The sequence below is a fragment of the Cavia porcellus genome, unplaced genomic scaffold, assembly GCF_034190915.1.
Source record: "Cavia porcellus strain 051 isolate PalLab524CR breed Dunkin Hartley unplaced genomic scaffold, mCavPor4.1 scaffold_24, whole genome shotgun sequence".
In the NCBI taxonomy this organism is placed as follows: Eukaryota; Metazoa; Chordata; class Mammalia; order Rodentia; family Caviidae; genus Cavia; species Cavia porcellus.
The window spans coordinates 26,403,258-26,430,362 of record NW_026947507.1 but is presented as its reverse complement, the minus strand read 5'-3'; the positions used below and the strand labels follow the sequence as shown (position 1 = coordinate 26,430,362).

The 27,105-nt window shown below is 40.4% G+C and overlaps 1 protein-coding gene across 5 annotated transcripts in view; it reads left to right on the top strand.

Annotated features, from left to right (window-relative positions):
- Window positions 1-27,105, top strand: part of Palld (palladin, cytoskeletal associated protein) — a 368,121-nt gene that overhangs the window by 96,735 nt on the left and 244,281 nt on the right. Inside the window, exon 1 of one of the 5 annotated variants that reach the window (XM_063234780.1) lies at window positions 14,012-14,297. The exons of the other annotated variants lie outside the window; for them this stretch is intronic. The gene's annotated coding sequence lies outside the window, so the exon portion shown is untranslated. Of the gene's footprint in view, window positions 1-14,011; window positions 14,298-27,105 lie in introns of those variants that run through there. 5 annotated transcript variants of the gene reach the window in all.

Below are 27,105 nucleotides of genomic sequence, written 5' to 3'. Positions count from 1 at the left end.
TTTTTTTTTGCCTATCCTTCATATGATTGTTTTGGCCTTGAGTTTAAACTGGGCTGTATTTCAAGGAGTCACATTTAATTTCATGTCAAAAGAATCTGTAATCATAGATACCCTGCCTTCAGTTACTTTCTTCATTTTGAAGCATGTGGACAGGGTATTTGAATGACTACATATACCCTTTGAGACAGTTAAACCTTTTTCATTTCAGATAAAATGATCTATACTATAAAGAGATTTAAGGATGTATTCTAAACTCTAAAAATATAAAAAGCAATTCAGAGAGGGGCGCTTCACCTAAACATAAAAGAGTATTTTATTGAATTCTCTCTTTACTTACAAAGCAGAACTTAGTTCCATTTCTATCAGGGGACTTCACTTTGGCTACTAGTAAGAGACCAGTAAGGCAACATGCAGGATTTTACTAGGGGAAAGACAGGTGGGATTTAGTTTTTTAGCCAAGTTTGCCAGAGTCCCTCGCACTCTGACTCTACTCCTTTGCTTGGAGCCGCATCTAGCCATATTTCTCAAGAAGTAAAAGGGGCCTTGATTATTTGGATTAAAATTGCCAGAATGAGAAGGTAGACTGCTCAACAAAAATGGAGATTACTGGGTCCCACCCCAAATCTACTAAATCAGAACCCCTAGCAGTGGCTTGAAGAATCTGAGTTTTTAACAAGCTTTGCTGATGATTCCTAAGACTAAAGTCTGCGGAATGACAGCCATAAGATGCCAAAAGAGATTCTAAAGTGGAGATGGTGGCAGGTTACTATTGCTTGCTCTAAAGCCATTTCTCCCCCTCATTCCTCAAGTACTAGGACGCCCAAGTCTCAGCCAGACAAGTGGCTCCCTTCACGAGGTGTGGCAATTTGACTAACGAAATCAAAGTGCAGATGGAAGCATAAGTGGTATGGGCAGCTTAACAGATGACTGATGTATGTCTTTTCTTTTCTGTTTCTTCTATTTTGATAGCTGGAATAGGATGTACGGGCTGGCACTCACAAATACTCCTTGTAATGAGGCAACATAGTAATAACAGCCGAAAAAGCAAAATAGAAAGGTCATTGAATCCTGCTGATCAGGAGACTGGCATCCAGACTCCAACATCCTAATTCTGCATCTGTTTTTATGTGATAGGAAAATAAATGTCTATATGATTTAATTCTCTTTTTTCATGTTTTTTGTTTTTTGCTTTTGGGGTTTGTTTGTTTGTGTTCTTTCTTTTTTTTTTTTTTTTTTTTTTTTTTTTTTTTTTGAGAATTTTCTCTATGTAGTTCATGGTGGCATTGAACTTGTTATGTACCCCCAGGCTGGCTTCAGCCTCCGAAGTGCTGGGATTATAGGAATGTGCCACCAGGCAGAGCAAGATTTAATCATTAGTTCAATTATCTTTGTTTTTTGTTCTGTTTTGCTTTTAGTTGGGACGCTAGGTAGATTTCACATGCACAAGACACTAATCTTAAATGATTCAAGCACTTTAAAAAATCTCCCCTCTCCCCTTCACTACCCTAGAGCCTGCCTAGTACTAATGAACTGGTTTCCTATAAGCACGCAGCTTATCGTGGGCCACGAGGTGGAAATGCACCCACACTTGTAAATCTACAGCCTGTGCAGCTCCCAAGTCACCAAGAAACTGGGTCCCTTGAGTGGGAAGGAAGGGGAGTTTGGAAACTTGTTTAATCCATAAGAATGCAAGAAAGAGTAATTCGGTTATTAGAATAGAGTCACACTCTCTGAAGCCAAATCCTTCCCGCCACGGTTATCTTCCACTTGTCCTTCATCAAATTGTCCGTCTGCATCACACTTCTATAAAATAAGGATATTTATAAAACTAGCTTCACCATGTTATTATGACAGTTACACATTGTGCATAACGCTTGACATATGAATAATAATTTACTTTGATCATTATCAGTAGATAACTGTGACAATTATGACTTTTGGAAATAAGAAGAAAAGGAAACATCAGGAAGTGTACTTATGAAGCTCCCTCTCCCAGCCGCACCGCAATCTTTCTTCCAATTTGAGAAATATGTACAATAAAAGATTGAGATTTGGAGAGCGAGTGAAAGATGTTTAAATAAGATTTTGAAATTTTTGGGATTGCTTTGCAAAGAAATCATCAGCAAGGTTCTATATTTTTCTTAGGAAAGAAAATAAAGTAATGCTGATAAGCACAGGAAGGGAAATGAGAGGCAGCTGTAGGCGGGTGGCATCCAGTTATTTTACAGGCTGGTGATGTGCATGTGCTTCAGCTTTTCTGGAGGGTGGAGACTGTAATTGTTGCTCATAGGTAATTGGAACAAGTTAGTGAAAAAAATCAAGCCGCATACCGTGTGAATTATAAGTGGTTCAAGTTATATATGATTTTATAGCATACTCAGGCCGCGTGCTGTTTCCTGGAGATAGCGGGAGCTCTCTCAAGTAGGTCCACTCTGTGCCAACTATCCTGGTATTATCTTCTATTCTGGGAGAACCTTTGGGCACTGTCATCTCTAGTGCTGACTTTCCAGGGCTGTATGGGTCACCCCCTTTCATGCGACCCACTGGGATAATACATCAAAGCAACTTTCAGTTACACACCCACGTTGGTCTATTTACCTGCTTTCAATGTACAGAAATAATTCTGAAAGGCCAGCCATGTTCATATCCTGAAGAAATGTGAAATTCTCTCCCAAGGTCAGGAGAGGCACCCTGCATGCAGCTTACCATCATTCTATCACAGGGTGAAGTTCTTGAATGACAGCAGGAATCAAAAATGCCACTTGTCCCCTCTGCCAAAAATGGGTTCTTTTTTTCCCAAAGAAAATACTAGGTACTATAAAATATATATTTATTTATTCATAAGTTTCTTTCCTATTTAACTTCTCGCTGGTGTCATCTGAGAGGTCATTATGAATTCTAGTATTTTTCATTTTTCAAGCTCTGGAGTGAACTCAGAACCTTGCATTGTACTGAACTACATTCCTAGTCATCCTTTTGATTTTTTTAGACAAAAATCTCTCTAAGTTGTTCAGGCTGGCTTTGAACTTGCAACCCTCCTGCCTCAACTTCCTGAGTACCTGGGATCAGCTCAGCTTGCTCCTCAAATAGATGTTGTCTTTTCCTTTCACTTGAGTTTCTAGATGATAGCAATAATTATTACTACACTCAACACCCAGCAGATCTAGATGCTTTTTTAACATATCATGCATGTGCACTTTCTAAGTATATAACTGCCCCTCTTTTTTGAACATCTATTATGTGCTGGGCATGCATGGGGCACCAAGCTCTGATAGGTGCATGCTCATGGAAGCTGCCCTTTAGCAGAAGAGAACGTTACACAAAGACACAGATATCTGTGATGAATGGTAGGAGAGCAGAGTCCAAGGGTGGAGGAAGCTTATCTAAGGAATTAGATGTCTGAAGAGCAAAGATTTGAAGGATGGGTGGAAACTGGAGCCAAATCCTAAGTGTGGAAGGAGTCACCATGAACCGGGAACTGAAAGGCTGGAGTGGAGATAGGAGGTGAAAGGGTTTGAAGAGTAAGTAGCAGCCAGATCGTATATGTCCAGTGTGGCATTTAAGCGATGTTGGCTTTTAATCTAGTAGTAACAGGCAGCCACTTAGTTGTTATAAACACAGACATGACCTAATCCAGTGTGCACGTTAAGATGCTGCTGTAGGAATGACCAGTTAGGAGCCTCTCAAGTTGTCTGTGCTAGAAAGACCAGTGGTTCAGTGTGGCTGGTATCAACAGAGTTGGAGGACTTGGAATCAACTGTTCCTTACACATGACAAAGGGTCTTTTGGGAGAACCACTTCAGATCCAATGCTCCTAAAGGTGGGGAATGACTGTGGTGGGGGAATCTATTTACAACAATGGAAAGGGTTATTTGACATGCACAGGGTTGAAGAGTCTGCTGAGCATGACCCAATCCTTCTGAATGTTCATGTTGCTAAAGGAGTCCGAAAAAGGGCAGGACTCATGAGTCTGAGTCCACCCCAGACCTAGACTCCTGCAAATCCCTTGAAATATCAGATTTAACTGTCATCAAATTTAGTCTTAAACCGAAACACAGTTCTCCATAATGAGAACCATGGTTCCATTAGCCAGTACTCAGGAGACTGTGAATTTTAAATTTCTCCAGCAGTTGTGAGGAGGCTATGCAAATCCATCCACATACTTTCCTGACTCACAGGTCGAATGTTTAAAACTTAGTGGACAAACACACTCTGTCAACACAGACCAGAGCACAGTTAATGAAATACAAGTCACAAGCCAGCCTGGCTCCATGCTAGCAACACAGTTAGTAGGCTTAATTAATGATGATTATTGCTTTTTTTGGTGGTGGTGGTGCAAAACTTGAACTCAGGACTTCACACTTGCCAGGCGGGTGCTGTGCCACTGAGCTAAATCCCTGCCCCTCCAAGCTGTTGTACTAATAGCGCTTAAAAAAAGAAACTTCCATTGGGAGGAGGTGGACAGGAAGGGGCGGAGGAAGTGGCACAGAGCCTGCATGGCAAAGTGTGAAATCCTGACCAACAGCACCAAAACACACACACACACACACACACACACACACACACATACACAAAACCCAGGAAATCCAATCAAAAGATGTCCAAATTGCACTACAGTAAATCGCAAAGTACTGGAGAACATGCTATCATTCCCCGGTCAGGCTGGCTGTGGGGGATCACTTTTGGGCACCACACGGAGGCTGACTCAATGGAGGCATGCCAGGGACAGGCACATATCACACCTTGTCCATGTAGTCAACCTGGTACACCCCGAGATTCTCCCATCCTAGGTAGAGCTGGCAGCACCCTTGTCAAAGGAAGAGCTCAGACTTTGGATGCAGACCCTGAGTAAATTTTTGAATAATCAATGGGGTATATATCTGAAAAATGACATGGCATGTATAAAAACTTCTAAATAAATATTGTAATGTTCTAAATCAGTGATTCTCAAAGCAGGCTTTGGAGTTCACGTGTGTCATAAAGCTGAGGACATGAGTTTAAAATGTAGATCCCTTGGCCCTGCCCTGGCTCTCTGAAGGTTGTCGTCCTGAGAATCTGCATTTTATCCAGACCCATTTTATTCTGACGCCCATAGCCTAAGCACTATAATCCCACACCAGCAGACACACACTTGATTCTTCTTCTGCTGTTCCAAATGCACCTGGATTTGCTCAGTGTGCTCTTCCCTAGCCACTGTTTAGCCTCTGAAGGCTTGGTACATACCTTCTCCCATCAGATAACCTAAGGGAATGCAGGTTCAATAAACAATGTGATATTCGGTGAAATTGCTCTCATTACTATTAAAATGTTTCAAGTTTATTCACTGTTGTTATTGTCAACAGGTGTTCAAGTCTTTTTAAAAATTTATTTAACGGAAAAGAAAAACAAAAACAAAAGAGACAAACAAAAAGCAACAATAGCAACAAGCCCAAAACAATAACAGTATAGGTTTTCAAAACAAGATGTTAGGAATTTAACAATGATTGTTATATTGCATATTGTTACCTTCAAAAGGGTTGCTTAGATTACCGTGTATAAACATGTAAAACTGATCTAATCATATGAGTATTAACTGTTCTTTTTCATGAACTAATACAACTAGCAGTATAGTCATTTTAGCTATCTTATGCATATATATAGATATATATATCTATATATATACAAATTTATGTATTTTTGCTTTTCCTTTCCTTATTTCCTCCTTTCTGCTAGCCATTGCTTTTCCTATTTGAGCAGTTTCTTACCCTTACACAATATTTCTTGTAGACTATGGATCATATTTCCTCTTTTAGTTTCTTTCACTAGGGAGACAATAATATTAGTTACACGCGTGAGTTTGATTTCATTTATGAGCATGATCTCAAGTCGCATCCATTTACTTATAAAAGCCTTGATACAATGTTTCTTTGTAGCTGAGTAGTACTCCATTGTATAAAAATACCGTATCTTTTTTTATCTATTCCTCAATTGATGGGCACTTTGATTGTTTCCAAGATCTGGATATTACAAATTGTGCTACTATAAACATGGGGGCACATATATCACTGTGATATTTTCAGTTCTTCTGGGAAAATGCCCAGAAGCGGAATAGTTGGATCAAAGGGAATTTCTAATCCTAGCTTTTTGAGAAATCGCCACACTGATTTCTACAGTGGTTGCACCAACCTACTCTTGCACCAACAGTGGAGAAGGGCTCCTTTTTCCCCACATCCTTTCCAGCATTTATATTGGTTGATTTCTTGGTCTTGGCCATTCTTTCTGAAGTGAAATGGAATCTCAGTGTTGTTTTAATTTACATTTCTTGAATGACTAATGATGCTGAACATTTTTCATGTATTTATTTGCCATTTGTATGTCTTCATCTGAGAAGTATGTATTCATCTCAGAATGGGTCTTTGAATTTTGGGGATCTGATTTTTTTTTAATTCTTTATATGTTCTAGATATAAGTCCTTTGTCTGAGGGACAGTTGGCTAAGATATTTTCCCAATTTGTGGGTTTTCTTTTAACCCTGTTGGAGATTTCTTTTGACATGCAAAAACTTTTTAATAAGACAAGATCCCTGTTGTTGATTCTGGGAAATATTTCCTGTGCAGTTTGATTTTCGTACATGAACTCTTTGCCTACCCTCATGTCGTCAAGATTTCTACCTACTTGTCTTCCAGAAGATTTGGCGTTTCTGTTTTAATATAGGTCTTTGATTCCTTTTGCCATTAGTTTAGTGCATAGTGATAGATATGGGTCTAGTTTCAGTTTTTGGCATATGGAAAGCCAGTTTTTCCAGTACCACTTATTAAAAAGGGTATCTTTTTTCCAGTGAACATGTTTGGTCCCTTTGTCAAAGATGAGGTTGTGTTTCAGTCTTTAACTGCAGTTTATTTCTGGGGAGAGGATCAAAATCCCCAGTTTCTAACTGGGGAGCTGTGGAACTCCAGTGAAAGCAAATACACAGCAGGAGCTGCCTGGCTTCTCCTTCCAGCCCCACCCCACCACACCTTGATAGCGGGTACTAAAAAGCCTTATCTTACTTGCTTACTTTATGTTTTATTGTTTATGGATTCATGCCTTTCTACCTGGAATTTGGGTCCATTTTTACTCGTTATGCAAATACCATATTTCCCTGTTTTGGTGCGCAGATTCCTCTCCCAAATGTTAAGAATCTCATGACAAGGGGTAAAAGGAATTTTTACTACAAGGCTCTTTTGCCATTTACCAACCTCTTTCTTGGCAAGTGTGACTCAAGGCGTCCATCACTTCATTAGGTGGCAGATGCACTGCCCGGGCTGTGAATTCCAGTGACCTGTGACCCACCTTTGCCTCTCAGAAGCTTCCTCCTAAATTTATGTCGGAGTAAAATGCTGCGTAAATCTGCCACAAAAGTCCTGTGCAGGCAGGAGGGTGATCCTTTGGGCCTGGGAACACATGCTTTGTCTGTTTGACTTATATGGGCACCCTAGGGCTTTTATTTATGCCAAAAAGTGGAAGCCAAACTTTCATTGTAAACAGATGGTGCTGCTAACAAGGAAAGTGAAAAAGATTCTTCCAGCCACTCTCTGGCACTAGAGACCTGAAGGAGATTCTGCTTTAAAAACAAATGAACAAAACAATAAAAAAAAAAAAAAAAGCTTCTCTTCCTATCTAACCCATAGACTCCTGAAACGTGCACATATACAGACACGCACACACTCAACATGTATGCATGCCCCAAACACATGCGCACACACACTCACACACGCTTGCATGCAGACAAAGCCTGGTCTCCCTTCTTTCCTTCCTTCCTTCCTTCCTTTCCTCATTCTCTTCCCCAGGCCAAGTTCTACATTCCTCCAGTGTGGAAACTATAAATATAAAATGAATAAACTCAATCCCAAATCACGAGGGGGCTTTTCTTTGCATGACCACAACATAAGCATTTGTCCATCATTTGGGGATTTTTATGAAGCCTCGAAGAATGTTCAGAATTCATCTTGCTCAAACAATGTCTCACTAATCAGCATGTTTCAGATGTTGAGTTTCAGGACAACCTGAATTTCTAGTTAGAAGAAAGCATTATCCCGAAGTGTCTCCATGTATAAGATTTCTATACATTTCTCCTTTTCCTTTTAGCCCAAAGGAAAAAAAAAATGGAAACATTTATATTTTCTTTAACCCAAGGCAACTGGAAGTTGATTATAATCTCCTAGTCTCTAAGACCAAAAGAAAAGTAGCATTATTTTGCTATAATTGGGTCTATACTTAAATTTCTCTATTAGCATCTTGTTACATAACCGCTTTATGCTTTTAAATCCGAATGTCATTGATAACAATCATTTGACAGATCATGCTTCCAGTGCTTAAGCTTGAAAATCAATTATCAGACCCCCTGAGATTTTCTTTTTGAGCATTCCAGAGGAAAAGGAATACCAGAGGTTGTCCAGTCACCCATGCCAGGGATACTGAAGCTGTCCCAATGAGAGGATGTCTTTTCTTTTTTAAAGATAAACCAGAAGAGCAGATTCCATGATCTACCTGAGCAAATCCTCCAGTCTTTCAACAACATTAGCATTTACTGTTCTGTTCTACAGCAACAGAAAACATCGCCGGCATGGAGGCCTTTCTATAGTTTACCTGAAAGCTAAGTTATCTACCTAGCCATGTAAGAAATGATGGGGAAATGGATTTTTAGGAAATGTGCCCTCGGTCTCTCCTGTCTGTTTGACTGGAAGACTCATAGCATTATTGGAAGGATGATGTGAGATCATTCATCAGATTGCCCAAGAAAGGCATTATTTGTGTCACCTCCAAAATAAATGTTCTAAAGCTGAAACCTGAGAGTAGTTGTTTACATTACTCTATTTAAAAAAATAACATGGACTTCTAAAAAAATATCGTATGTGAACATATATGCCTAATTAATATACATGAGTATTTGTTCACGAGATAATATTTTAGTACTCATAAGGTAAATTAAGTGAGGGGGATCTCAGAAAAATCAGGAAAAAATTCTAAGAGAAAGTTTCCCTAAAGATCAATAGGAGAAAGCTTTATCACTGGTGTTGCAGTAGCAGGTACAGGATCTTGGAGACCAAGAACAGGACAAACCACTACATCATAAAATGAATTGTTGTGCACCAGAGAGATCATCTGGTACACCCTGTGGAGGCTGGCTTGCATTGATCTTCCTGCCTCAGCCTCTCCAGTTCTGGGATTACAGGAGTGTGCCACCACACCTAGCTCCCACTAGATACTAAAAAAACTTCACTATTAAAGAGTGTGGGCATCTCTTGATCTAAGACATCAACCAAGGAAACAGAGTAGACATCCAGAAATTGAGCCAACTATGATAAAATGGCATCTCAAAATGATTACCATTATAAAGAGGCAGAAAGAGAAAAATAGGCACCAGAAGCAAAAACAGACAAATGAGACCACACCAGACTTAATGGCCTCATAAGGACCTAAATCACACAGAAATCAACTAATGGCCAGGAGAAAAGATTTGCAAATCATATATCTTACAGGTGGTAGCTGACCAGAATATATAAGAGCATCTACAACTCAATAAGAACTGAGAATTAAAATCGGGAATGTAAATGGGGCAGCACAGTGACAGAAATCTGCAAAATAGAAATGAGAAAGTTCCTCAAAATGTTAAAAATAAAATTACAAAATGAGGCAGCAATCCCACTCACAGCATGTATCCAGAAGAACTGAAAGCACGCCTTGAAGAGATATTATCTTTTCAATGTTTATAGTAGCATTGTTCAAAATAGCCAAGAGTATAAGCACCTCAAATGTATATTGTCAGATGCATGGACAGAGAAAATGGGGTGTGTGCCTGCAACGGGAATATTATTCAGCCATGAGAAAAAAAATAAGCTCACATTTCACAACACAGATGCACCATGAGGACATTATACTAAGTAAAATAAGTCAGTCATGAAGAGACAAGTACTGTGTGATTTCACTTCCTTCTAAACTAGTACCTAAACTAGTTATATTTGTTGAAACATGGAATAGAATGGTGAAGGTAGGGAGACTGGGTTATATTCAATGGCAATCAAGTTTCAGTTCTGCATGATAAAAATGTTCCAGAAATCTATTGCACAACACATGAATACACACACTCAAAGAATGAGTTTCAAAACTTGTTACCACAAGTTTTTGGAATATTTTTTCTAAGTGGTAGTAAGGCCAGTCGTAGAGGTACACACTTATAATCCCATCACTTTGGGAAGCTGAAGCAGGAGGATTCCAAGCTTGAACTCACTCTGGGTAACTTTGTGAGACCATATTTCAACATAAAAAGTAAAAAACGTCTGGGAGTATAGCTCAGTGTGAAGACCCTGGGTTCAGTCTCCAGTACCAAAGGGAGGGGAATTGGATCATTTATTGAAACAAAATAAAGCAGGATTCATACTTAATACATAGAATAACTCACTCATTTAAAGCTTTATACATTCAAGTGCATGAGAATTAGAAACTTTTATATGCCATAAGATACTATTAGCCAAGTCAAAGGAAAAACAGTAAAACACAAAAATCTGAAACTCATAACAGAAAAGATAATCTTTTTAATAAACATGAAATTTTAAGAAATCTATAAGGAAAAAGGACAAGACTCCAACAGAATAAGGGAAAGGTGCATAAAATATGTCACTACAAAGGGAATAGAATGGGATTATAAAGGGATTATAAAGGTATGGAAAAATAGCTTAGTCTCATGCAAAATCTCAGAAATGCAAGCCAAAAGAATTGTGAGACATCACTTTGCACCTATCAGATTGGCAAACCAGAACTTTGATTGTACATTCTGTTGGCAAGGCTGTGGGGAACCAAGCACTATTGAATATTGTTAGTGGGAATGGAAATCGGTTCCATCCTTTGAAGGGCAGTTTAGCTATGTCTACTAAAATCACAAATGAAAAATCCAGTAAACCTACTTATGAGAATTAATACCACAGATACTCGCACCAGTGTAAAATGTCATATATGGAAGTCTATGGCATTGTTTAAAGCAAAAGTTTGGAAACAGCTCAAACTTCTATCAGTGGAATCCTGATTAAATAAGTCATGGTGCATTTATCCAAAAGACTGCTATGCAGCATTACACATGAAAGTATCTTTCTATACATTGATGCATAAATAAGTTGTATCCTGTTCCTCCTTTTTCTTGAAATCCTTCTCATTTCTCTAAGAATGGTAAAAGCCAAAAATCTACCCACTGGTTTACAAGCTCCTACATGATATAATTTCTCTGCTGTGTCTCTTTATTAAAAAGAATATCTTTTCTGTTACGAGTTTGTAGGATATTCTACTGTACTTTCTTTGCTCCATCCACACTCGACTCTTTGTTATTCCTCAAAAATGCTGCCCTCACATCAGCCATTCCCACTTCCTGGACTCTGCAAGTAATTGGAAGCTCATTCCCTCACCACTATGAAATCCTCACTCAGGTGTTATTTTCTCAAGAAAGCCACTTCCTGTCCAACCCATCTTAAATCATATACCCCCCATGCATTCCCAATTCTTCACCTTGCTCTGCTTTTTAATTGCTCCTATTAAGTTCTAACACAATGTGTGGTTTATTTTTCTTGTCTGTTTTATGTGCAGCCTTCCTCCTCCCAAATTAAAAATGTCACAGACCAGAAAGTTTTGCCAATTACTCCACTGCTGTGTCACCAGTAAATACAACAGTACTTAGTAGAGATTAGGGATTGAGGTGTTTGCTTCCAAATGAATGAAGAATTAAACACATGGTATATGGTAAGGGCTTGAAAGTATATTGAAGTGAAGGAGCCCAGGATAATGGCCAGTAATTTTTATAGATAATGAATTTTAGCAAAAAAGAAAAAAGAGTAAGAATTTGTTTTATGCATGAAGAAACCTGAAAGTCTGAAGAGAAAATTATTATCACAAGTTATCGGGTAACTTGTGGGAGGATATATGAATTGGGCATATGGGCAACCATAGTAATGCACCTAATTCAAATTATGTGACTGTATTACTTATTCAAACATTAAATTCTTTTTTTAAATCTGATGTCATGGCTCCCAGACAGAAGAAGACTTTAGTTCACTCGTATTCAGTAGGGTGCAGGTAATTCCAGTTGTGAGTAAAGTCCCCTGTCTTTCTCTTCCTCTTGAATATTCATCAAGAAAGCTGCTACTGCTGCTTCTCCTGACCCCAGAAACCACAGAACATTCAGCATGAGGAGAGACCCCATCAGGAACCCAAGCTAACATGCAGAGCACCAAAACACAGGCAGGGTTTCAGGGAACAGTGGACACCACCCTCAGCTGCACCCCAATAAAGAGCCGCCTTAGCAGAGCTCATCTGTCCTTGTGATTTCGTCCACAGGAGCACACAGGACCATGGAAAGGGCACCATCTCTAACTAAGACCCTTTACACACGTCACATGTTCAGACTGCATTTTTGACTTCTAAACTGTTCACGGTTTCAACAAAAGCAGCTTAAGAGCTGCATGTATTTCTGGGCTCATGGTGACCGTGTACTGAAACCCTCTCAAGTTTTCCTTCTGCTTTTACTTAAACATTTAAATCAATAAAATACTCTCTAGACTCAGAGGAAAGATTGTTCCAATGACCCCTCCTGGAAATAAATAAGGTAACTAGGACCTGAAGGGTGTTTTGGTGAAATTGCCCTAACAGCACTACCATTTCTCTGTGATGCATTAGAGATGAACAAATGTTATTTGATTCTGTTATTCAACAGCCCTGGTAAAGTTCTACTGCTGAAATGTTAAAGAAAGAAATAAAAGGACCCAGAGAAAGGGAATGAACTTGCCAAACTCAGGCTATTTCCAACATGAAAAACAACTTCGGTCTTAATAACTTTACAGTGATTTCCCAAAGGAAGGAGAAAATTTAATAAGGGAGAAAAAAATCAGTATTTCGTGAACTGTCACTTCCTCAGGATAATACATACGAACTAAACACACACTAAACCCTCTTCAACGTTTTAGTCTTTCTTCAGAAAAAAAATTTTTTTCTCTTGCACTATATTTTGGACGTCTCTAGATGATTCTATTTCTGGGAAGACACTTTCTGATATGGTTTCTAATGACTTCAAGAGACCATCAACCTTTGACATTTTGTATGCTACATTAAAATTAATAGCTTCATGGACCCCTTATGAGTTTCTTCTTTAAATTTCAGAAGACAAACCTGGATCTCTGTTTCTCAGAATGGCAAATGACAGGCAATTCTGGGACTGGAAAATGGAAGTAGTGAGGTCATCTTTTAAAATGTGTAAAGCTTCAGGCCCGTCTGCCACTGGACGATAGTTGGCAAATAGGAAGGTTTTTATTGAGTGGTTGGTTTTGTTTCTCCTATTGTTTTTCCCTAATATCTGTCTGTGTGGTAACTGAATCACTGTGACCTAATGCTACAAGAGAGAGATGTTAGGACAATCAGACTTGTTGCATACGTTCATCCCTCTGTGAGTCACAGCCTTGGGTCTATTCCCTAGATGTTGAGGGAAAGGCTTGATTCATGGCAGACTTGTTCAACATGAAAAGGAACAAAGACCAGATTTATTCTTGGCATTCCCTTCCTAGGGGCTTCATGTGTCATGTGTTAATTAATTTATAGCTTCACAGTAACTCAGCATCGGAGGGAGGAAAGGTGCAATTAAAAGACACCTTTGCTCTGAACCGTCTAGATGGAAGACCCAGGAGGAAGTTGATTTCTTTTATAACCAAAAGAAATTCACTACCAGCCACCACCTGACTCCTGCTCCCTTACCTACTCTCCAAGGTATCTTAGAGCTGCAACTTTTACCAAATACACTTGGCTCCTCAGGAAATGCTTTAAACTAGAGCCGCCCTGGCGAGGCAAGTGGCTGCACATGTTGCTTGTGGTTTGAAGTTGCTTTTTACCTCCGCGTGAGCTATTGCAATCCCCGCTCCCGCCCCCGGGCAGAGCCAAAGCCTTCCTAAGTGTGATAAGGGCACGGATTGAGGGGAGTTATTTCTGGGCCTTCGCAGCATTCCTCCCAGGACACACCCCCATTTCTCCCCCTCCCCAGCCCCGCGCACACGCGCCCCTCGCAGCTGGGCGCGGCGCAGTCGGGGCTGCAGTCTGGGGCCTCGCACCAGCCGGCGGGACGCGACGACGTCTTCAGTGCAGCCTGCCAGAGGCCGGCTCCGGGCAGCCCGCGGCTCCTTCGTTTTCTCGTTTGCATTCTGCAAACGAGGCTGAATGCAGAGCTCTGAAGTTGCACGCGGAGAATAGCCGAGATCTGAAAGATCCCAAGAGGAGCTTCTTGGGGGGCAGAGCGTGTTTTCTGCCTGGCGGGTAAGTGTCAGCATGAAGAGTGTGCAGACGTGCAGATGAGATCCTGCAGCGTGTGCTCGCAGCCGCGCGCAGGTTCTCAGGTGAAGCGTACCCTTTGGCACGGGTGCTGGGTTGGAACGGGCTCGGAAGACTGCTGCCTGCTGTGGTCTCCTAATCCCTTCTTTGGGACCCTCTTTCGGGCCGCGGGTCCTGCTTCGCGCGGACTTTCCTGTTGTTAGAGTTGGAATGGGGGAGGGGAGAAAGGTTGCCCCCTCCCCATTAAAAAAAAGATACAAAGAAGCGTCTCTTTGCTGTGTTTAGCATGCCTGGAGCAGTTTGCACAGCGTGTGTTCATATTCTTGCTAATGTCTTTGCAATGGGCTGCATCTTTGGTTGAAAGGGCAGCAGACTTTTTTTCACAAAGCCATCAGTTTCCAACAGCCTAAGAGCTGCTCAGTTCCTGAATGGACTCTAGCTAGGAACGTTTCATTTCATCAAAGACCTGGGTGGATTTTTTTTCCCTCCTTGAAAAATCTGAACCTTTTCACACCTGTTTCTCTTCACTTGCCTGAAAGTTGTTTGTTTTCTCGGGTCTGTCTCCCTTGCTGTCCTTTGTCTAACAAAATGAAATGCGATTTTCTCTGTTTCTCCTGGAAGCCTTGTGGACCGGGTCCCTCTGTCGTTAGATAGCATTCAGTTGGCCGTGGTTCTCAGGGAACAAGTGGCAGGCAGAATACAATAGGGAAGAGTGCATTCCTGATGGCTTGTTTAGTATGCCTGGAGTCTAAACTGAAAAACTGACGTTCCCCATTACTTTGCATGGAAAACGTTGCTTGTCACTGTTTTATATTGAATTTTGGTAAACTCTTGAAATGATCTAACCCAGGAGGAATCAGCATGACTTTTAGAAAGTTTTTCCCAGTCTACTTGCATTTGGAGGCTTAAGGACCTTGGCACCTGAGCGCATCAGGGATCCTTGAAGTCACCTCTCCCTAGCCTGGCTGTAGCCTGCTGATGAAGGACTGGGCTGACAAAGGTGCTGTCCTCCAAGAACAGTTTGTTCCAACTTTTTGATGATTAAGAAAATCACTAGGATCCTGGATTAGCACTTGCCATCCTAGTAGGTTAAGTTAAATTCCCATCTACACGACTTTTAAAAGTTCCTCAATAGCTCTCTTTCACTTCCATGTAGAGCTCAGTGGAATGCTTGTTTATTTCTGTTACTGATAAATCCATGGGAAATCGCTTGTGAACCTAGTAATTTTATAAAGCAAGTCCTAGCTTATAATTGCCCACATAATGACAAACAGGTTATTTTCAGGAACCTAAGAGTTTTGCATTTTCTCCCCACCATTGTTTTAGAAGTTATATGAAGCTATTATGAGTATGTCTTTGAGGTTTCCCCACCCCCAACTGAAATGGAAAGTATTCTTGGGTATCTGATGAAAAAGATTGTTGCCAGATACATTACCAGGCTATAAAATGACGTGTTTCCGAATAGATTATTACTGGCAGACATTATTGTCTATACTCCTACATATTTGTTTTTTATTTTCCCTTTAGGGAAAAGAACTACTTTGTTCATTACAATGTTTGTATTTATTGTTTGTTGTGTAGTTTGCAGGATCTTTTTCTATTTAAAATCTTCCTTCACTTAGGTGGAATCACAGACTAGAATTAGCACAGTGCTCACTCCACAGAGCTAAATTTAGAGAGTACTGAGGACTTTCAAGCGTACCCTTCTTGCCTCAGAGAAGGTTCTGCAACGTCTCCTTTAAAACTCCCACTTTAGCAATTATTGTAAGGTGATGCTTAGGTACTCTGTAAAATAGCACTTTCATGTGGACAGTATCCTTCCCTGGAGCTTTAATCATACTTTCAATGCAATGCATGTTGAGCTTTGTTTCTCTGAGGTGCCTAAAGGTACAACCAATACATTTACTATCCTTTCAAAGTCTGTATTCTTAACTCTTTGAGGAGTTCCTTTGAAAAAATAAACAAACAAAAGATCCTGTGGCTCTTGCAGAATACAAGAGTGAGTCCTCTGAAGTGATGGCAGATGGCAGTCGGCAGTTGTACCAGCTTTGTTTATGCCCAGGACAAGCTCAGTGTCTCTTAAATTAATCATGAATTGAATAATTGATTTCTCACACCTTGGGCTGTACTTACTTTTCAGCTATAAATTTAACCATAGGTTACTATTGAGGTCTAGTTCACTTGGAAATCCTTTCAAAGCCTATCAAATGATTTTACAGCTGGGTCAAATCTAATCGTAACACACATAATGAAATGCAATGACATCAACTTCAGGCTCTCCTGGCTTTTCCATTTCCAAGACGGCTTCTGTGACCTTCCCATTTGTTGGTCAACTCCAAAGATGGTGGGGCTGATGGATACAATGGGTTTCTGTAAATGTAATTAAACATGTCTCTGCCAGCTGCCTGTGGTATTCGTGAATGTTTTCGTAAGAAAAGCCGTTCTTCGGCTTTATCTGCCCACTGTGGTTTGTGGCATGTTGTGTTATTCTGCAGCCCTTGCAGTTTTTTCCTGAATGATTGAGCTATGATGTCATGTGCTATCTCAGCGCGGAACCTTTTCAAGGCTTTGCTGGGGTCTGTGTGCCTGAGCCCCGGGAGTGGAAGCTCCCTCTGAGCGCGCTTGGTAGCGACTCCCCGTCTACTAGAGCACATTCCATTGCCTGGAGACCAAAGCCACCAAATGATTTGCGGTCAGAGTGATTTGGGGCTGCTTAGAGATGATTTAAAAGGAAGGTTATGGGCACATGAAGTGTAGGGTAAAGAAAATATATTTTACTACTTTATTGAGACCACATGGCTCCAACTTGAACTTTTTTTTAACATGGAAATTGTTGGCTGAACTGGCTCACAGCAATTTTTCCCTTTTTTTCCTTTTTATTACTTAGAGCAAAAAAAGGCTGTTCTCTATATTTATTATAAGCTTGGTCTCCCCTATTATTTCTGAAAGTTTGAAAAACTTTATGCTTATGAATCAGGGAAACAGGATGTGTTTATTGGTTGTGCTCTTCAAATGACAGATCATTGCTAGAGAAGAAACCCACAGTTCTTCAGTAAATAGCAGAAGGGGCACCCCTGGTGAGCTTGGCATGGGCCTCAGTCATGAATGAAACAAGTGCCCAGCTCTTGTACTGCAGCAGAGGGCCACAGACTATCAGTACTGGGAGCAGATGCACAGCTCCTAAGAAGTAGGAGAGATGAGTTTTGTTCAGCCTCCTAAGGACTCAGTACAACCTGTGATTAATAAAGGGAGCAAATGAAACATGGTCAGTTTTTTCCATAGCACAAATAATGATGATAGGGCTCAGAGACCAGTGGCCCCTGCTCATTAGTGGTCCATGGGAACATATAACCCTGGAGCCCACAGTTCATTAGTGACACTTAGTTGTCATCTTCTGCCTTTCCTACCACAGATTGGCACAGCAAACCATCTATTATCACTGAATAAGTTCCCAAGTCTCCTTCCAGTGTAAATTTAAAGTATCTATTATTTCTTCAATTTGTGGCTCATGGTCATCCTGTTCCAATCCTTAAGGTACATGCCATAACCTAGTAGTCCATTAAAGGCTATTAAGTAGCCAACCCCAGCTTCCAGTTTGGTGCAATGAAACAATTAGAGAAGCTACAGGGAAAGCTAGTTCATGAATATGCCTGTCCCTTGACCCCAGAATCCCATATTTGAGGGCCATAATTGTGATGTAATAGAAGACAACTTGAGATATCCCCAGCAAGTCTTCCTGGTTGCTGGTCTCTAATCCATCTGAGCCAGTCTGGAGTCCCACAGTTGAGTCTACACATATCCAAGGATTTAGAGGGAAGCATGTGGAGATCAAATTAGTGTGGTTGGTGGCTTATGAGAAAAACAACTATAGAACTGGAAAAACGTCCAGAAGGTAACATTGCATGATGAAATCAAACTACACTGGAATTGAAGACTCTGGTTTTTGCCACTGTGTGACCTTGAGCAAATTGCTTTATAATGCAACATGTTGAGAGGGCACTGTGTTCCATTTCATCATGTCCTTAAATACGGTATCACATGATCCTCAGAATGATGCTAGGAAGCAGGCAGAACAGGTAGCATCATTTTCATGTTAGAAGTAGGTACAATGGAGCTCTGAAGGTTAATGATTTGCTCAAGGTCACACAGCATGGGAGCACTAGCATTTGGCCTGAAACTCAGAACTTCTAACTCTAAATCCCTTATTCTTTCCACTGTAGCAAGCAGCCCCACAACTTTTAACTTCTATGGACCTCACTCTCCTCATTTGCAAAAATGAGACATTTGGCTCAGAGTACCACCGTCCATTCCAACTTAAAATTCTGCGTCTGATGAATCACTGGCTGGAAGGGACTTTAAGAAATCACTTAGTCATATTCTTCACTTCCAGAAGGACTCCATCTAAACTGTTTTGAAAAGAAACCGTAAGCCCTGTTCTTCCAATCCCAGAGCTGAACAGGGGCTGGCCCCAAATAGGGTCTCAATGCACTTTGGAGCGAGAAACAAAAGAGAAGCCACAGTATCAATGCTTGGTAGGGAGGTGTGTGCTCTGGGGCTTAGAAGCCTTGGATCTTGCCTCAGTAGAAGTGAATGTCCAATTCTGAGATAGATATCTGAAGTAGGAGAGGAAAATCTCAAGCATGCTTTGCTGGTTGGAAAGGAATTCTGTTAATACATCAGAAAGATGGTTAGTCCACTAAGAGGGAAAAAGAGCTAAATGACTCAGTAATGCTTTTACAGTTTATGAAGGGCTCCTGGGCAGAGTGATGACTATAAATCAGTGGTAATGGTTCTATTTAAAGACACAGACAGAAGAATCCTCTTCATTCAGTTGGTGCAACAAACGGAAAGCTGTGCTAATCTAGCTCCTACTTTGCTTGTGTCAGAGAGGAGGGGCTGGCAGCAAAGGGATGAAGGAGGGGCCTTACCCCCAGTCTGGGGCCTCTGAGCCCCGGTTGATAGCTCCACTCCGGAGTCTCTCCTCTCCCAGCACTGTTCTTACCAGGCTGAAACATCTATTAGTGGCTAGCATTCTTTCTCAGGCAATTGCTACCTAACTTGGTTATCATTTAAAACAGTAATCAGTCTCTCATGTTCTTCCTGTTTCACTCCCTTGAAAGAGATGTTATGAAAAAGGCAGCGATTTTGGAGCCAAAAGACTTGAGTAACTACTAAATGCTATGCTCATTAAATCAGCTCAGGTAAAGCATTATTCACTCTCAACCTTAATTGCTCATCTGAAAAATGGGCTAAAAATACCTACTTTAAAGTAAATATCCGTGAGGATCTAATGGGGACGCAAGTCCAAATGTTTGTAAAAGTTAGTTCATATCATTAGGAGTAGTAGTCCCAGTTCAGATCCTTTCTATAAATTATGTAGTCACTGATGTCTCATTTCATTCTGCCTCAGTTCTGTCCCAGGCCAAGATTAGAATTATAGTAGTTCTTCTGATATGTCTTTAATCTTCACAAGGATATTATGAAGTATATATATTATCTCCGTCTTATTATTTAAAAGCTGTTCTAACAAGGATAAGTGTCTTGCCCAAAATACCATACAGAAAAATGGAAAACCAAGTCAGTCCCTCTCCAGAATCTATACACTTTCAGATGGTTAGGGCTCTGGAGAGGTGAGGACTTATCCGACCTGAAGAGAGCCTAGTGTTCTTGGTTTTAGGTGGCAGCCCCTTGAGTCATCTCAGCTGTTTTGCATCGATACCAGGTTCTACGATCTGCCCAGTTCCTTAGCTAGGGTTTCATCTTAATCAGTGTCTGAGTCTGTTTGGGCTGCTATAACAAAATGCAACACCCTGAATGTCTTATAAGCAACAGAAATTAATTATTCACAGATCTGAAGGCTGAGAAGTTCTAGATCAAGATGCAGAGACTTGATATTTGGTGAGGCCCTGCTTTCTGGGTCATATAATTGTGCCTTTGTTCTATGTCCTCACATGGAAGAAGGACTTATGAGTCTCCTCATGCCCTTTTTATAAGGCCATGAATTCTCTTCATGAGCTTTATCATCTCATGATCTAATCACCTTTGAACAAGCAAACTTCCTAATGTCGTCATCTTGGGGCTAGTATTTCAACATATGAACTCTGGGGCCTCATCAACGTTCACACTATAGCAATCAGTTTACCCTGCCATACACTCCACATCTTCCTCGGGGCTTCTTTTCCTGTCTTCATTCCTAGGTGGTTTGAGGGTGCCCCCTCATATTTCCCTTCCACCCTTGGAATCCCTCTTCCCAGGAATGTTCTGCATTCTGTTTTCACCTTTCTTTCAGAGCCAAATATTCCTTGTATTATTCAGCTTTCTCATTACTGTGACACCACATCTGATACCTGTAACCCAAAGGAAGAAATGGTTTACTTAGCTCATGGTCTCAGGGATTCAGTCCATAGGTGATTAGCACTAAAGCCAGAGACATTGTGTAGGAAGGGTGTGGCATAACAAAGCTACTTAGTTCATGGAACCTGAAAGAGAAAAGGGAACCAATACCAGAAAAGAATGGGCCAGCGACCCAAAATAGTCCCCAGGGTCACACCTCCACAACCCATCCTGACATACCAGAAGTGTGCTTCACTATCCCCCAAGGTATCTCTCTAGTCAACCAAGTGAATAACTGAGTGTAACCATCACACTTCCCTCTCAGAACCAAAGAGCTCTCATAGTTGGTCCACCTTATGGCATCAACCCATTAAGCAGGATGTCATGCCATCCCACTTTGAGAACAGATGCCCAAATTCTCCCCAGCAACCTCTAACACACTTACTATTTCTCCTTCATTCGGAGGAAAACTTTAGCAAATTAAATTCTCCCACTACAATATTCCCAGGATTCACAGAATATGAATTTTTTGGTATATTTAAAGAAAGACCAAGGAGGTCATCTGACCTGTGACCTTTATTTTACAGAATAAAAAACTGAGTTGCAGGCAAGTTGATTGCCTACCCTAAATCACAAGCCCAAAAACCAAATCTGTGCCAAGGTAGGGACAGATTTCAAATCCAGTCAGTATTGTTTTCAAAATAGTTTAATGCCATGTTTTATCATATTCATGTCCTCTAGTCTCATGTGGCCCTTTCATGAGTATTTAGAAAGGAGTTTTGCCCTTGTCACAAGAGCCTGTTTAGGTTCTAAATGTTCACAGGAGTATGTGTTTGTTTTGTTTTGGTCAATATACATCCATTCTGCTGGACTCAATCTTGTTTAGTCCTTAACAACTAGTCTTCTGCAGCTCTAACTGATGGATTGGAAGAGTTAAGACTCCCCTTAGCTTTCCTTTACTTAGGTTAAATTATACCAGATCACTTTGCTTTTGCTCATAGCTCTTATTCTCCAACAATTTCATCATCTTTATTTCTATCTCTTGAACCATGTCCAAGGACTCCATGCCTCTCAAACTGTGAAGCCCAAAATTGGACAAAGAAGTCTCATAAAGGTAAGATAAAGTGATGATGACCTCACAGTTCCTTAAAGCTGTGCTTCAGGCAGTGCAGCCAAATTTCACACTCATGTTTTTAGTGATAGCTGGATTTCATTGGCCTGCGTTCAGCTTATTTTCTTCATTTGGCTAGACACTGCTTATGGGTTTGTGATGATCATTTCCTCCATGCATCATCCAGAACTTTTCCTCCTGACTTAGTTTTGCCTTTTTTCCTATTTTTCCAATTCAGCAAGCCATCTGGGACTCTAATTCCATTCTTCTACTTCTTAATTCTTAGATCCAGCTACTGTCCCACATAGCTTAGCACATTAAAAGTCCCTGGAATTCACTCATGTAGAAAGGAGGCCCCTGAGACTTCTGGCTCCTTGAAGTTCTTCTTCCTTATGGCAAAAGGATTTAAAAAGCAAAGGGTCTGTCTTCAAAAACAGGCTCCCCAAACTGACCTTCAGACATTGTTAGAAGTCCTGGATAAAGCGAGCTTTCTAAGGGAATGCATAGATAAGAACAACATGAGAAAATTCAAAGATAGCTAAGCATACCAAGACCTGAGCAATGGGTACAATAGTGGCAGTCTCCAAACTTCACATTGACCCAGAAACAAGACAACTGCAAAAACATTTCAATTTACAAACCACTTCTACCTCTTAGCATAACCAACCCTAATAAAGAAACACATTACAGATAAAAGAACTAAGGCTCAGTAAGGGTAAGTGAATCCAAAGATCACACTGTAAAGATTACAACACAGACTTTCTGTCTTCAAATTCCTTACACTCTACTTTATTTCAGTGGTTTTGAAATCTTAGAATTCCTAAAACTCCCATGAGTGGGATGGTTGTCAAAATACACAGATTTGGGTACTGTGTCTTTAAGACATTGATTGATTAAGTCTGAGTACAGCCCTAGGGTCTGCATTTTAATAAGCCCCTCCGAGGATTTTGAATAAAAATCAGAATATACTTGAAAAATCTTCTCTTAAACTATCCAAGCTAAGCTCCATCACCCTGTAATAAAGCCGGCCCATGAAAACTACCCATAGAAATCTCCTAGTCCAGTTGCTCATGAGGGCTCCCTGACTCCCCTGGACCCATAGCTGTGTCTCTCAAAGCTGGCACCTCAGTCCTGGTTCAATCCTACTTTGGGCCCCTTTGCTTTGCCACCTTGCTTAACTCTTCTCTGGCTTCCCAATGAAGTGTCAAAGCAGCTAGCTCTGGCATCTAATTCTGCCCATCTCTGTGGGTTCAGATCAAAAACCTGTCTCACTCAAGCTTTTTCAGATGTGACCATAAAGCAGGCCTAAATTCTGAATCAGGAAAGAGAATCTGATGACTTTCAATGCAGTCCTTATCTATGAGGATTTTCAAATTGCACGCACCCCAGCCAGATAGCACTTACAAAGTCCTCTGAGGAGCTTTACATTCACCTCCTGCAAAGGGAGTCTTTGTGGCTGTTGCAGTCCCACCACCCAACAAAGATCACAATCCATTGTTCTTTGCAGTTTGGAAACCCTAGTCGACCAGTGTACCATAAGCCTATAACCAACAACATAAACATTCATCGGGCACCCACAATACTCCAGACACCATACTGGCTCCTTCCCATGAGCTGTGTCTTAGCACCCTTTTACTGATAAGGAGCACACTTAGTATTTTTCTCCAGGATGCCTACTTTCCAGTCAAGGAACATATGGAGATTATTTATGTGCTCCTTGTACTGTAGATATCTACTAAGCCTTACTCCCTGCAAGTCCTTTGAATCTTTCAGGCTCAACTAAATCAATAAGATATTTGTAGTTGGAATCTTTTACAGTTTTATAAACTAACATGTAGAGTCTAGGTGAAAAAAAAGATGCTGGGTTTGAAGTCCATTGGTTGGCTAGGGTATACAAACCAGGAAGAGAGAAATATACATGAAATATAGTTGAACCCCCAGAGTTTGTGGATGTGCTCCACACTCGGAATCTTTTACACTCTTTTTCAAGTACAGGCATTGTCCATAGGAGAGACTTGAAACATCAAGTCTGAGACATCCAGGTGGTAGTAGTGTACACAAAAACAATGTGCAATGACAGTAAACAACACTAAGAGGGAACCGTACCCCACTCCCCAGCCTTGGTCTCTGCTATCTTTTTTTTATTAAGGAGAAAAAGAAAAAAAAGAACAGAAATAGGGTACAAGTTATACAGAATTTCAGAAAAAATAAACAATAGGACATCACTAGTTAATAGATTACATATTGTTATCTTAGAAATAGTTATTCAAGTTACAAAATTAAAGCATATAAAGTGGACTTTCAAACAGTGAGACTGGAAACAGTTTTATTCAATGATCCAACAAAACTCAGTAATATGGTTATCTATCTTATACACTTAAATATATATGCAGTTATATTCTTTAGAGCACTTTCTTTTCCTTTCTTTTGTACAATGACAATTACACATTTTGGGTTTTATTACTCCCACAGTTCTTACTACTTTTTTTTAAAAAGAGTAAAACCAAATGTGACATACCAGAACAGAGTCAGTCAAATCAAAAGGGTGAACATAATAGATAATGTAAAAACAAAATACTAGGTGATCAACAATGGTTACCATAGTGCCTCTTGCTATCTTAAAAAGAATTGCCTATATCATCAGTTATAATAAAATTGAACAAAACATTAAAGAATAAAACCAAAACATTGGAGACATTACAGGGCTTTAAAAGAAGATAATAGTCAACCGGAAAGGGCGTCATAATGAATCTTACTGTCTTTACAGTTGTTTCCTATACTTTCGAACTTGGTACTATCAAGCAAAGCAGAATAGAGGAAAATCAGTCAAAGCAAGATGGTGAGGGCTATACAGGGTTTCAAATCAAGTTAATAGGAAATCAAAGTGGGTTACTATAATGTATCCTGCTTTTTTTATTTTTCCCTTAATTGAAAAGAAAAAAATAAAAAAGTAAATAATTAAAAAAAGGAGACTGAGATAAAAGAGGGCATAACAACAAAACAGCGCAGGTCAAAGCATAACCATTTAAGCAAAATAGTGTTTCACCACAAGACATCCCGACATAAAAGTAGTTACCATAATGTCTCTTTCCTTGAGATCTTTGAGTATAACTTTGTATACTGTAGCACCAAACATATCAAGACAATGTAAAACCATTCAAGAGAATGACAATATTACAGGGTATTTAGAACCAACTATCAGAAAATGAACAATGGCTTCTGTATAATCTCCTTGTGTATAAAAGTTTTTGCTTATATTATCACATATAATAAAATCCAATAAGATACAACCTGTTAAGACCAATGGAGACAGAAGAATAAAAGCTTGATAGGACTTCAAAGCAAGATGATACTAAATGAGCACTAGCTATTATGATGTCTTCTTTTCTCCAAAATAGCTGTTCCTACCATCCGATCTTCTCTGCCTCGTTTCTGTTGAGCTCTTTTTCTGTTGTTTGTCAGTTTGTCTTCTTCATTTTGCTTTCTGCTCCATTCATTGTGGCCTTTCTGCCACTGTTTCTGAAGTCTTGGTATTTTCCTTTTTTAGAATATCCTGCAGTATTCTCTGTAGAGTTGAATTGGTGGTTGCAAATTCCCCTAGTTCCTCTTTATCCTGGAAGCACCTTGTTTTTCCATCAATTTCTAGGGACAGTTGTGCAGGATATATCAATCTTGGCTGGAGGTTGTTATCTTTCAAAGCTTGAATTATGTCCCCCCACACTCTTCGTGATTTGATGGTTTGTGCCGAGAAGTCTGTTGTAATTCTGATGGGTGTTCCCTTGTAAGTGATCTGTTTCTTGTCTCTGATGGCTTTTAGTTCTGTTCTTATATTGGATTTCTGAAATTTTGATTATTATATGCCTGGGTGTAGCTCTGTTTGGGTTGTAGGTGTCTGGGGTCCTGTATGCCTCATACATCTGAGTATCTTTACCTTTTCTAAATTAGGGAAATTCTCTTGGATTATTTCTGTGAATAGCTTTTGTAGTCCATTTGTTTGTGTCCCTACTTCTTCTTTTATGTTCTTAATTCTTAGGTTGTAGATCCTCTTACCATCTTCTAACCTTTATATTATTGCTGTTTGTTTTCTTGTTATTTTTAAAAAGTTTTTCATTTCATGCTCCCATATTACAAGTCTGCCCTCCAATTCAGATAATCTATCCTTAGTTTCTTTCAAGCTGTTATGCCAGCTTTCGATAGAGTTTTTAGTTTCCTGGTAATCTCTTTGAACCTGCTTCACGTATTCTATGTTTTCTCTATTTTCTCCATCAAACAATTCTCCCCTCTTTTTCTGTTCTTCCATTCCACCATCTTTTTTTTCTTGGGCAGTGCTTAGCATTTCTCTAACTATTCTACTTATATCTTGCTGTATTTCATTAAATATTTCATTTTTAAACTCGTCTATGAGGCTCTGGAGATAGCGCTTTATGTCTATTGGTGCCATGTCTGATATTGCATGTTTTCTGTCTTCCTTTGCATTTCCCTTTTCTGGATCAGTGTTCTCAGGATTGGGGATTGAGGACCCTTTCTTGTTCCTTCCTCTTCCCATACTTTTTGTTCTGAATGTAGGAGGCCCAATTTTTTTCTCTTTTTCAGTTACAGTTTGTTTGAATTGTACTGGCTAGGTGTTCCCACTGCAGTGTAGTAGGGAGACACAGACCTGGGCAGCCTCTGCTGGGCCCACCCCTCCAGGTCAACCTACCGAAGGCTTCACTGCTAGGGTGCACCTCCAGGTGCTGGGACCTGGTTTGGGCTAGCCTACTGGGTCTTAGTCAGCGGCGTCATGCAGGCCAGGCACTCCACACCAATCCCGCTTGAGAGGGGAATATGTGACTAATGTCACTGCAGCGCCCTGTTCTGGCAAGTCTGCTAGGTCCCAGTATGTCCTTTGCTGGAGCCTCCTACTCTATGAAAGGGTCCCGTTCCCCTCACTCACCGCAAGTCGATGAAGGGCTCCCTGCTAGTCCCGCTCTCAACTCCGTTCGCAGATTCCGGCTCTCAGAGCTTTCACGTGTCTCTCTCCCTGCCCTGCAGATTTGGATGCAGCAGCGGCAGCAGGAAATTCAAATCGCGGCTTCCAGTGGTGCAGGTTCTAGCTTCTGCGCTGAGATTTTATCTGTTCCTATTATAGCACCAGGATTGAATTTCCAGTTGGTTTCTCTTAGCTTAGTTCATTCCTGGGTCGGCAGGGTGTATTTCCTCTTGCTTAGGACTCCTTGTACTGCAGCATTCCTGGGTTCTAAGCGCAGTATCTCAGAGAGCCTCCGTAGCTGCTGCTATCTATCCGCCATGTTCTTCCGGAAGTCCCAGTCTCTGCTATCTTATGACACCCTAAAGACAAATTCCCAAACT